This window comes from Pinus tabuliformis, chromosome 4_1, assembly GCF_031772625.1.
Source record: "Pinus tabuliformis cultivar Carrire ecotype Pingquan chromosome 4_1, CPIR1, whole genome shotgun sequence".
NCBI classification, from domain to species: Eukaryota; Viridiplantae; Streptophyta; class Pinopsida; order Pinales; family Pinaceae; genus Pinus; species Pinus tabuliformis.
Window position 1 is genome coordinate 560,744,572 of NC_142303.1, and position 13,123 is coordinate 560,757,694.

At 38.0% G+C, this 13,123-nt stretch overlaps 1 pseudogene across 1 annotated transcript in view; it reads left to right on the forward strand.

Moving 5' to 3' along the window:
- Nucleotides 1–2,756: 2,756 nt before the first annotated feature.
- LOC149177088 (uncharacterized) overlaps nt 2,757–13,123 on the forward strand; it is a 132,725-nt pseudogene continuing 122,358 nt past the window's right edge. The window contains exon 1 of the transcript XR_016258092.1: nt 2,757–3,160. The product of XR_016258092.1 is annotated as an uncharacterized LOC149177088 (transcript). The remainder of the gene's footprint in view (nt 3,161–13,123) is intronic.

The window sequence follows — 13,123 nt, forward strand, 5'->3', positions numbered from 1 at the left end:
GAATAAGTCGACAAAGACAATGATTAGGGAGACATGAATGTATAGATGTAGCCTTATTGAAAGGGACAAGATCAAATCGGAAAGGAGGAAACCTTCCCCTTCTGCATGGGGATGCAAAATATGAAAGTAAGGAATGAAGATTCTCTTTTAGAATTGCAGGGATTTGGGATAAAAAAAAATGATAGCAAAGGTCAAAAGTCCGATTAAAAAAGAAAAATTATCAATCCTCTTGCTCCAAGAGACAAAATTGGGAGACAAAGAGGTCTTTCAAAAATGTAGATCTATTTGGAAAGGAAGTGCAATACAAGTTGTTGGTTCCATAGAAGCTTTTGGAGGCCTGCATACACTTTGGTAGAGCTCATTCTTCAACCTATCCTCAATAGAAAGCTCACTTCATTAGATAACAATTCACCTTCTCCACATCCCCAGTTAACAGGTAAATATCTATGTGCCTATTTTGTATAATGAAAAAACATCTTGTTGAAATTCCATTTTAGATGTAAAAGAATCAGAATAGAATGGCTCTATGATTTTTCGGGGAGACTTTACTATTACCCTGTGTCCCCGAGAGAAAAAATGAGGATCCATTGTCAGGGATTCTTTAAGGGAGTTAATGGAGGACTATATATACTCTCTTGAGCTGGTGGATATTAAGCCTATACAGGTGAAATTCACTTGGAGCAACAAAAGAATTGGTCCTCAACGTATTGTAGCTTGTCTAGACATATTTTTAGTGGGCAATAAATTTCCAAATCAAAGAATAACCATTTCTTCTAATATATTAGCACAAATAAGATCATATCACCCCCTGATTTCTCTCTCATTGAACCCACAGGTGGATACAAACTGCTCCCATTCACTTTAACCTCCTTTGGCTTCATTAGGACATAATAATGGAGGTTATCTCTACTTCATGGAATTGTTGGGTAGATGGCTCTCCAATATTTATGTGTGCGTGAAAAGAAAATAAACGATTTGAGGTGGGCGCTTAAGATTTGGGCAAAAGAAATTCAATTAGATTGGGGAAAAGAAGCAAAAAAACACACATTAAATGTTGATGCCAATGAAGAAAATATGGAGCATGTTAATATCTCAGGAAAAATGAGGCGGTAAGGGAAAAAAACATTTGATTTATATCACAAAGTAACAAAGCCTTGTAAAAGGAGGAGGAAATGTGGAGAATTAAGTCAATAAGTCTATGGCTTAAAGCTGGTGATAGAAACACCAAAGTCTTTCATAACTAGGCTAAGATGTGTCAATGGAAGAATAACATAAAAGCAAATCACAGTGGATGGAGAGACTCTCTTTGACTACGCTAAGATTAAAGATGCGACTTTCAATCATTTCAACTCTCTTTATTCAAGTGATGGAGTGAGAGACACAAAAGCGATAAATTTTATGTTAGAACATGTCTCTCATTGAATTCCAGGAGAGGAAAATGAAGCTCTACTTAAGCCGATTACTGAAGAAAAAATATGGTATGTATTGAGCACTTGATAAAACCTTAGGTTCACATGGATTCTTTGCTCATTACTATCAAAAGTGCCAGGGAATAATCAAATATGATCTCTGTAGAATGATTGACTACTCTATAAAAAATGGATATAGAGGAGGTAGAATCAACTCATCTTTCTTGGCCTTACATTCCTAAGGAAGTGAATCTTGCCTTGTTTGCTTGGTTTCATCCTCTCTCTTTCTATAATATCTCTTATAAACTAATCTCCAAAATCTTAGCTTGAAAAATAAAACCCCTTCATCCCAAGCTCATCTCTAACAATCAAGGGGGTTTTTTTATGGACAAACATCTCGTGAACAAAATTATTCTTATTCAAGAAGCAATTCACTCTAGCCAAGTTAGAGAAGAAAAAGGGATGGTTATAAAGTTAGAATGACCAATGCATTTGACCATGTGGATCAAGTTTTTTGTTTTGTTTTGTTTGAGGTCCAAAAGAAGGTTGTATTTCATGAAAAAGTACTAAAATGGATCTTTACTTGCATCTCAAGTCCATGGTTGCTCCTTTGCTAATTGGTAATCCATCTTGCTTTTTTAGAGGATCAAAAGGTCTTTGACAATTTCACTTACTCTCCCCCATTGCTGTACATTTTTATGGTTGACTTATTGAGCAAAGGCCTAGATTTTGAAAGATGCAAGAAAACTCTCACAAAAATAATATCTAAAAAATCTTCTTCATTTTCAACCTAACATAGTTTAAGTTTCAAGATTACCACTCAACCAAACTTATAAATATAAAAGAAATAATTAAAAAATCATAAAACCTATGCTTTCTACTTAAAATATACCCTCATTCTCCTTACTTAACATAACCTATCCATGAACCCATAAGCTCAAAGAGGTTGCCCTTTTAAGGGAGTCATCAATTATGACACAACAACATTCCCACCCAATTAAATACACAACCTTTATCCATGGAAAAGGTTCCTTTTAAGGTAAGAAAAAGAGACATATACAATAACATAAGATGGGCAATCAAATTAAACACAATGCTAAATGTAAGAAAAGGAGACATATATAATAACATGAGATGGGCAATCAAAAAAAACACAATGCTAGATACCAACTAAAGAGGGCATATGGCCCAACTAGCATGAAGGGGTGTCCGAAGGCCATCATCTCTCCACATGAATCTACCCAACAAAAACGTCGAACCACCGAGGACCCTACACAAGTAAAGCACACCCCGATTAATTAATTTGTTAGTAGAATCGCTACAACAACCTCTCCCTAACATGGTAATGGAGCCACGTTTCCGTTGGATCATATTTAAAAACGAGGGTTTATAAAACCCTAAACCCCACAAAGATAAACCACGACTCGGGCACCAACCATCACTGCACCAAAGCCAACGGTGGACGATTGTTTGATTTCAATTCCGTGAATGGCATCCCGACTGATGTCCAGGTCCCTCATTTCTTCTGCCAGATCTGCATTTCAGTCAGGCGGAAACACATTCAGAGCTGCAAGGGGTCACTCTGCATCATCAACCGCCAGACCTCGTTCAGCCTCTAACAGAAACTCGGTGAGCAAATTTTCGAAGGCGATGTGCACAGACGATGATCCCATTACACGATGCGGTGGCAGGTGCCACGCTTATTTCTCACCTGGCTGTCAACTCTCGTTCTCGTAGCGCTCTTTCTCTCGGTACCCTCTGCCTTTTTCATTTATTAGACTGGTTATTTCCACCTGCAGTAATGAATTTAGAGAGAATACGCAGTTCGTGAAGTTTGAGTTTTGTTGCAGACAGGTAGAGTATTTTTTAATGGTAACGAGTTGAAAGACATGGACAAACTATTGATCACAAATTGGAACTTGAAATAAGTTTAGATGAATTCTTTTCCCATAGAATGTCCAAAAATGCGGGAATAATATCATATAATGTAGTCGATTTGGTCATATGGAATCATGTAGTTGAAAAACAAAACAAATACTAGTGTGCCGCTAGATGCATCTATATCGTTCTACTTAATTAGCCAGGAATAGACTTCATAATTTAACCAGAGAACACATTCTGTTAAAACCCAGTACAGTCTGATAGAAATACCTTCTGTTTCAAGTTCAACAAAAATATCTATGTGAATTCTCGGTGGTGCATGAAATGCAAATAGCATGAAAGTTCACTCTCTTTGCACTTATTAGGCCAGGCATTCACCCAATGCAATAAGCCATAAGAACACAGCTACACCCGTTCTTCTATCGCTCCACAGAAAATGCACATCCGCATCCTGATGATCTCCTTCTTTACCAAGGAAAATGTTTGCCCCCAGTACCTGTAGTTCAAATCTTTTTTATCCTCATCATACCTTTACCTGTATCCATACCCGCAGCCAGATGTACTAATGCAACATAACTTAACGAGACCAATTGAATAACTCACAAGTTTGGGCATCTGGCTTGATCGGTGAATGTCAGAGAGAAATACTAGGCTTACAGATGAAAGCCAATTTTCTGAAACAATTTAGGATAACCTGGCCCTTAAGCACATTCAAACAGTTTTAAAACACTAGATAACTCTAGTTTTTTGCCAATATAGTTCACACTCAACCATGATCAAGTGAACGTTTGTTTTTTGCAGTTAACATATCACACCTGTTTTGTAAGACATAAGACAAGCCTGATTCCAGCAGTAAGAAGATGACACGTAGGTGGGAAGGCTAAATCAATATATTGAGAACAATCAACATTTTAAACTAGAAATATTGAAAGTCTTCATATACTAAGTTCTAACATATAGGTATTTTGACTTTGGATAGTATCAATATGTCCACATTGTTCCAAATTAGTTATATTTTATACAATAATGTACTTATAAATTATTCTCACGGAAGACCCTGGTTTGGGTTTTTGGTGTGTAATTATACTTAGAAATAAGGAGTAGTGAGTTCCATTCTTTTGGGAAGTGGTTTTGTTATTCCAATATAGAAAACTATATCCTTGGCAAAAAATGACTATAATTCAAATGAACGTAAGTATCTCAACAAATATGTTGATTTGGTCTTTTTATGTGGACTTCCAAGTAAGAAGTCTTAAGTTCTGTTCCTTTAGAGAGTGGTGTCTATACGCCAATACAAGAAATTGTGAAAATTTTCAAGCGTCTGTGACTAAAGTCCTTATGATCTCAATTGGACAAGTGATTGCTGAAATAAGTTTTAGACCATAACATCAATCACACATTAGCTAGAAATCAAATAATGGAAGCGTAAATTTCACACATACATTGGAAATTACTCCTTAAAATTAGCTTTCCATTCCTTCAAAAAGGCTTACATGGAAACTTCCACACATTGCTCACAAAAGCAGCACTGCACGGTTATAAAAAATCACCCTAAACTTGAGTGGAACAAATTGTTGATAGAGTATCATTGTTGTACGATTGTACGACCTAACTGTACATATTGTATAACTGATTGTACATCCTATACAAAACATCCATATGAATTGTATGAATGATTGTATGGTTTATCTGTATGACTGCACAAATTGTACCATACGATTGTACATATCTGCATTGCAGCTTGTTGAAAGCTTGGATTCACCTTTGCTTGAACCCCCCCACTCCCTCTCTCAATTACTCAACTGCTCGTGTGTTTCTATCTTGATCCGTCTTTATACTTTCACTTGAGACCAAAACCTTAACCTATTTTTGAGTTTGCTCCTAGTCTAATATGTGATACACCTTTATGAAATTGAATTACGAAATAACATTACATTTTGAAAATATCTCGAACTACTTCTCACACATTCGCTTTGAACCTGTGCGGACGTTCTTGTTCGAGCTATAATTCTCAACATTCCCTCTTAGCGAGGAAGGAATTCTGCACTGATTCCAATTTTTCTCTAAATGCCTCAAAATTCGCTTTTGCTAAGCGCTTGGTCAAAATATTAGCTACCTGCCAATTCATGGTTATATACTTGAGCTTCATTGCTCTCACTTGTATCCTGTCTCATATGAAGTGATCGTCACTCTTTTCTAAGCTAAGTGCGATGGGAGTCTGCTTCCTATTTGTTGATTGTAGTAGAGAAGGAAAGGTTTTGCTTGCCTAAGTGCCAAGGCTAACAGAGGGACCCACAAGATATCCACGTGGTAGAACTATTAATTTAATTAACTATTTCCTAAAGTTGGACTGAGGAAAATAAAATTCCTAAAGTCAACTTATGATTTAAACTCAACCCTTCCTTAAGTTTTAATCTCAGCCATTGAGAGTGTTGGTGGGGCCCAATTTGAATTATAGGACAAAATAAGGCGCAAAAGTGGCTAGTTTGATTTGTCTCAAGAGTGTGTTTTCTAAGCAAAGAAGACTAGGGTTTCAGTAGACAACAAAGATTCAATGATCTAGGAGTGAGAGAGAGAGATTCTAATAACTCTAACTCAGTTAGCTTTAGTACGGTCATACAGTTTGCACGAGGGCGCAGAGAGGTCGAGTTGCGCATCCGCACAATATGTACAGGGTGCATGAAGGTTGTACTGCGCGGTCTTGCAACAGAGCGAGTGCATAGCAGGGCGTTTCAATTTTCATTGGGGTGCCGATTAGTGGTTTTCTGTTGTGAAAGGGAAGTGTTCCATTGCCGCAATTTTTTTTGAAGATTTCCTTTTGGAGAGATAATAGAAAGCACACACAACTTGCAAGTTTTCCCTGGAGTTGGGGTTTCCTGGCTAAATTTTGTGTCTCATGTGTTTTTGTCTTTAGTTCTATTTAATTTCTGCTATGCATGTTGTGTTAGAAAACTCAGCGTATTTGTAAATTTCCTCGAAACTCTGCAACTACTTAGATGAATAACTGAAAACAAGGCAATTGAAAATTGAAACCAAATTTACTTCCACCAAGATACGAAGTTTCTTAACAAATTATAAGCAGCAGAATAAAACACCAGAGATAAAAACACGTCACACAAATTGACACACTTGTTTACCCATGAAACCCAAAAGGGAAAACCTGTAATCTTTGTTGTGGTATTTTATTGATTGTTCTTGAGCAATTGGATCTATTACAAAGCAATTTGTCTTTCAGAAAGCGTTCTGCTTCTTCTCACTTATATCAACGGATACAATTGATCTCAGTCTATCTTGATCACTGCTTGATCTTGGCCCTCTAACACACAACTATTCCCCTCCTGAAGCCTTGACTTGCCCTTGCAATCCCTGATCCTTGGTCCATGATCTTTGGATGCTAGAAGCTCCCATTCCTTTTCACACTTGGGCCTATTTCTTTGCGCACTAGGTCCCTATTTCCTAGCGCACTAGATCCTTATTTCCTTGTGCAAATCAACTCCTATTCTCTAGCGCAAATTAACTACTAAATCCTTGTGCACTTGTGGTCTCCTATTTCTTAGGACACAAGCTCTTAAATCTGCACACAATCTCCTAAATCCTTGGGCACAATCTCCTAAATCCTTGTGCACTTGTGGTCTCCTATTTCTTAGAACACAAGCTCTTAAATCTGCACACAATCTCCTAAATCCTTGCGCACTTGTGATCTCCGATTTCTTAGGACACAAGCTTTCAAATTTGCACTCTCCATAATCAATGATGATCTCACAAACTTTGTGTGTGAATTATGTGCCTTCATCCTCCTCTTTATATACCCAATTCGATCATGCACGGAAGGAATAGTTCAGTTTTAGAAGTCAAGTTTTGATAGCAAGTTAACTGAGAGTGATACTTTTTTTTCTCTCCAATCAACACTTGGGGTCTTAACTTGTTTTCCTTCAATCAAGACTGAAGACTAACTCGCTCTAACTGGACTTGTAACTGCCACCTCATTTTGTAGTCAAACTAGTGAAGACTCCACTTAACTGAAGCTCCAACTCTATGCGTGCCATCTTGATGATTATTTCAGTAAACTGGAAATAAACTCATCCTAACTGAAGTCTAATTCATGAGCTCACACTCATACTGAGAGAAGGACAAATCATGGTCTTCACTGGCTAAGGCACAAGCCAGAAAACCTTTACTTGCTACATTTTCAACACTCCCTCTTAGCAAGGAAGGTACTTTTGGATGAACCTCCTCCACCTGGATCTGTCTCCAACACTACCACATTATTCGCTGCTATAACTTCTCCCTCTGAACTAGAATACTTCCTTGCTTCCTACTGCTAAATCTGATCTGGAGACCTATTCCTTCCAACAATGCTCCTAGGATCCACCTTGTATGCCCCATTTGAGCCTACTACTGATTTGCCTTCTGGCTCTAAGTCTATCAACTTGGTCATCAGCGCCATATACTCGGTGTACCTCTGTGGTTGCTTACTTTGCCTGAACATAGAGCTAGGAGTCTCAACTTGCTCCTAGGCCTCATGATCGACCCACTTGGCTCTCCTCCTCCTTGTGCTGGGAGTCATTGACTGAGCGGTTGAATCCACTCGCCTTGGTCTCTTCTCCTCATCATCCTGCTGGTCGACCCACTTGCCAACTAGCTGAGACACAAACTGTGATATTAGCAGAGGCTCCTTCTTGGGAGCTCTAACCTGCTCTCGCTCTAAGGATTCCCTCAGAGCTTTGCTCTCCTAAGCCCTCATGTCTTTACTCTGCGCACTTCTTGCCTTGTTGCTTAAGGCTACGTCTGTCTCAACTTGTAGCAGGTACAAATTTTTCATCCTTACACCTATTTGCTTCTTACATCCAGAAACTAAGTGCTTGAGGTAAACCTTACCTTTGCTGAAGATGACATCATAACCTTTATCCTCAAGGGTAGCTATTGAAACAGGGTTCTTCTTTAGGCTTGGAACATAGAGGACATCTCTGAGATGAAGAGAGCTACTCAACTTCCTCTCAAAACTGATAGTACCAACTGCCCTAGTTGTGTACATGCCATCATCACCTAACTCAATGTGAAACTGCATGTCCTTCTCCTTCAGGTGGCTGAAGTATTCCTTATTCCCTATCATGTGGAAGGATGCTCCTGAATCAATATACCATACACTACTGTCTACTGAGCTTTCCATGCAAGCTATTAATGAGATATTTTCGAACTGAGAAGAAAACACATCTACCTCAACCGATGTAGTAACATGATCCTTACTGGAATCCTCCTTCTGATTAGGATGCTTAGTGGCATAGTGTCTGAACTCATGGCAATGGAAGCACTTGATCTTGCTCTTATCCTTCTTCTTCTTGCCCTTTTGACTGGACTCGACCTCTCCTTGGCCCTTCTTGCTCTTGGCTTTTCTACTTTTGCTTGCTAGGGCAAAGTTCTCCTCGTCCTCTATCAGAGTTGATCTCCCAACTCTCGTCCCTCTTCGGATTTCTTCTTGAATGCAGTCACTCCATAGCCTTTCCCAACTGGAAATATTCTCTTTGCCACTTATTGCATCCTGGAAATTCTCCCAAGACTTTTGAAGTCTCAGAAGCGCAAGACTCACAAGGTCAATATCTGTTATAGTCACGCCCACTCCACCTAGCTCATCTCGAACCTAAGTGAACTTAGAAAGATACGTGATGATGGGCTCTCTTTGCTTATCCAAATATTTCTTAGCTTCTCCTTCAAAGCAAACTTTCTGGCATCACTGGAGCCCGATACAAATTTAAGACGGCTTTCCACATCTCGTATGTTGTCTTCTTCCCATGGAGATGAGGGATAATATGATCTTTGGCCCCCTCAAGAATGATTCTTCTCGCCTTGGTATCATTCTTGTTATGCTTGATCCACTGCTGGGCATCTTGAGGTGGAACTATTTGCTTCACCACAAATTCTAGCACCCCATTATCCTCCAACACTACTGAGATCCGCTCCTTCCATGAGCAGAAGTTCGATGCTCCCTCTAAACTGTGATTTGCCCTTAATCCTCGGAACACCATATTGCCATCCAAACATACTACTCTTTAAAAACTCTAAAGCTAGCCTTCCTGACTAATTTGTGCTCTTCACTAACTGATCAACTTGGTGTTGTTCTTTATGCTAATCTCTGCTTTGATACCATGTTAAATTTCCTTGAAACTATGTAACTACTTAGATGAATAACTGAAAACTAAAACCAAATTTATTGATTGTTCTTGAGCAATTAGATCTATTACAAAGAAATTTATCTCTAAGAAAGCATTATGTTTCTTCTCACTAATCTCAATTGATACAATTGATCTCGGCTTGCCTTGATCACTGCTTGATCTCGACCCTCTAGCAAACAATTGTTCCCCTGCTGAAGCCTTGACTTGCCCTTGTAAGCCCTGATCCCTGCTCCTTGATCCTTGCGCACTAGAAGCTCTTATTCCTTTGCACACTTGGGCCTATTTCCTTGTGCACTAGGTCCCTATTTCCAATCGCACTAGATCCCTATTTCCTTACGCAAATCAACTCTTATTCTCTAGCGTAGATCAACTTTTAAATCCTTGTGCACTTGTGGTCTCATATTTCCTAGGACACAAGCTCTTAAATTTGCGCACAATCTCCTAAATCCTTGTGCACTTGTGATCTCCTATTTCTTAGGACACAAGCTCTCAAATCTGCGCTCTCCACAATCAAATATCTCACAAATCTGCGCTCTCCACAATCAAAGATCTCACAAATCTTGCGTGTAAATTATGTGCCTTCGTCCTCCTCTTTATATACCTAATTTGATCATGCAAGGAAGGGCCAGTTCAATTTTAGAAGTCGAATTCTGATATTGAGTTAATTGAAAGTGATACTCTTTCTCTCTCCAATAAACACTTGGAGTCTTAACTCGTTCTTCTTTCAATTAAGAATGAAGACTAACTCACTCCAACTGAACTTGTAATTGCCACCTCGTTCTGTAGTCAAACTTATGAAGACTGCACTTAACTAAAGTTCCAAATCTATGCATGCCATCTTGATGATTATTCCAGTGAACTGGAAATAAACTCATCTTAACTGAAGTCTGACTCATGAGCTCGCACGCATACTAAGAGAAGGGAAAATTGAGGTCTTCACTAGCTAAGGCACAACCCAAAAGACCTCTACTTGCTACATTTTCAACAATTTAAGTTTTCAGAACACCAATTATTTATATTTCTGGTTGCACACTTAGAAAATTGCAAATCAATCACTGGGTTTGAAGGGAAATTATCATGGTATCAGAGCATAGCCTCTGATTGAAGCAATGTTTTACAACTCGGACTCGGACTCCGACTCGGTCGAGGATCGACTCCGACTCGGTAATGACTCGGCCGGCTCGATTTCAATGACTCGGTCGTTGTAAAAAATACATTAAATATTTATTTTTTTTATAAAAAAACATAATTTTAAATATTGATGGGGATGGACAATTATTCTGGTGCTGGGCAAGCAGCAAGCAGGAAGGGGATGAGTCATTAGGAAATTAATATAATTGTATATATGAATTGTCGATGAAGTTAAGAGGAAGAGGACTGATACTTTTAGTCTTCATTAATATCTTGATAGTGTAATCAGGCCTTGGTCTCCAATAAATGGGTGTGAACTATAAAGATAAACTTCAGTTCTTTATCAGTGTCTCCCTGAACCTTGGAATTCTAATCCAAATTGCATCAATATCATTTGTTGCAGAGTGCATGGAAAGATGCATCAAGGCAGTATTTGAGTGCAGCATGTAATTGAAATGGTTCCTTCGATATTTACCAAAATTTATTGAACGATAAAAGAATTCCAATCTCTTGAGGTGACATATAGATAAAAGTTTCAAACAGACTTTTCCTAGTGCTCACTATTGAAATATGAGTCAAATAGGCAAGAAATACACTTCACTGTCATCATGCTGAGCCAAGCAGTGAACAGAGTCACAGGCATTGATAGTATCCACTCATTTCTTAAAGGGAGGCAATTAGAAAACGAGTAATCAAATCACCTTAAGGAATAATGAGGATCTGAATTTCAATATGTAATTGTAGTGGTTCTTATTGCCCTCAATATAATATTGGTGGTAAACTGGTAATACAAACATTTTATGTACAGACTTTAAGCTTCTTTCAAATCTGAGGTGTAATTTATCAAGATCTTATGTCTCAACTCTCATAATCCTGAAATATTGTCTCAAAAAGAACTTGTAGTTCTTTAACTTTACCAAAAATCACAAAAAAATGAATAAATTTCATGTTTTACGCTGCCCAGCTGTAGTTGTATTGACTCGGCCGAGCCAATACATGACCCGGCCGGGTTGACTGAGTCAACTATGACTCGGTCAACCGAGCCGGGTTGCTGGCCGGGTCAAAGATTTTGGTAATGGCTCGGTTCGAAACGGCCGTTTCGGAGTTGACTCGGCCGGGTTGTAAAACAATGGATTGAAGACCAAGCATGTTTTTATCTTCAGGAGTAGGTTCAGCTTGTTAATTTTTCTAAGGGAAATATTGTTCTTCGCTTTAGATAATTGCATTTTAAACTTTTTCATCATTTATATCACATGCGCCCCATAACATCATAACATCATTAACAATTATGTAGAAAGAACAATAACATCAACTTTGGTCAGAGACCAGGGCAAAATCCCACAAGGGGGGAAACCTGGAATTCAATTCTTCTTCTTATATTAGATAGTCATCAATTGTTCAACTAAGATACATAGTACATCCAGAGTGAGAGACATCATTACATCAAGCCTCTCTAGGGCCAATCTAAGTCAGTTCACAACTTCGATTGTGAACTGAACTCTGATAACCAAATGAGTCGAAGAAAGCTTATGCCATATCACTATTGTCTGCTTCTGTCAAGAATAAGTTCATTGTATGCATCATAAACATGAAAGCACAACCATGTACATCATGGTCAAAGATAGACCTGCCAAACTATCATATATAAAAGCAATGTCACATCCTACCATAAACTAGGGTAACCTGTCGTCATGTACCAAGGGCAAGGTCACTGTAGATCACTGTCATCACAAGATCACTGTCATCACAAGATCACTATAGATCGCTGAAGTATGGTATAATGAAGTAAGTTCACTATATTCTGTCGCATGAATCATTACAAGAACAATGCTAACGATTATCCTAGTCACTAAACATTATATGTAATGGGTTTGTCATAACAAAGATCATATATATGAATCACTGAAATTGCATACAAGTGCAGGATAATTGTAAATCATTGAGATAGGATGCGAGACCCACTGAGAATGTATATGTGCGAGAGTCATAAATACAGTGCCATATAAACTTGTTGAGACCACAATGATTGTTTGCCATAACCAAACCACAAAGCCGTATACATTCTTTAGGGTCGTATAATTTATAGGATCTCAAGGTAGTTGAGTATTATATCTTAGGAATCTTATTTTGTAAATACTTGTCAATCTGCCAATGATTTCCAAATAAAAGAAAAAAGAATTAAAAAATGAAAAGAGGGTATAAATAAGAAAAAGAGAAAAACAAAAAAGTATTGAAAAAAGAAGAAAAGATTGAACCCCATCAAAAGAAAGAAAGGTAAAAAAGAAATATTACTAAAAGTGTTGCAAGTCTAAATGCCACTACTTATAGTTAGTTTTGCTTCATTACTGAAAAATAAAAGGTTGTGTGTAGCTTGTTCAAAATGCCACAATCACTAGCTTTTAGTTTAATCATACAGTGTAATCATGATTAAACTACTTTAAATTTCTGTAAATTAAGTTAGAGAATAAAGACTTACCCAACAGTTTAATCTGGGTAAATCACTAGTTAGGTAGAAAATGACATTGATCCAAC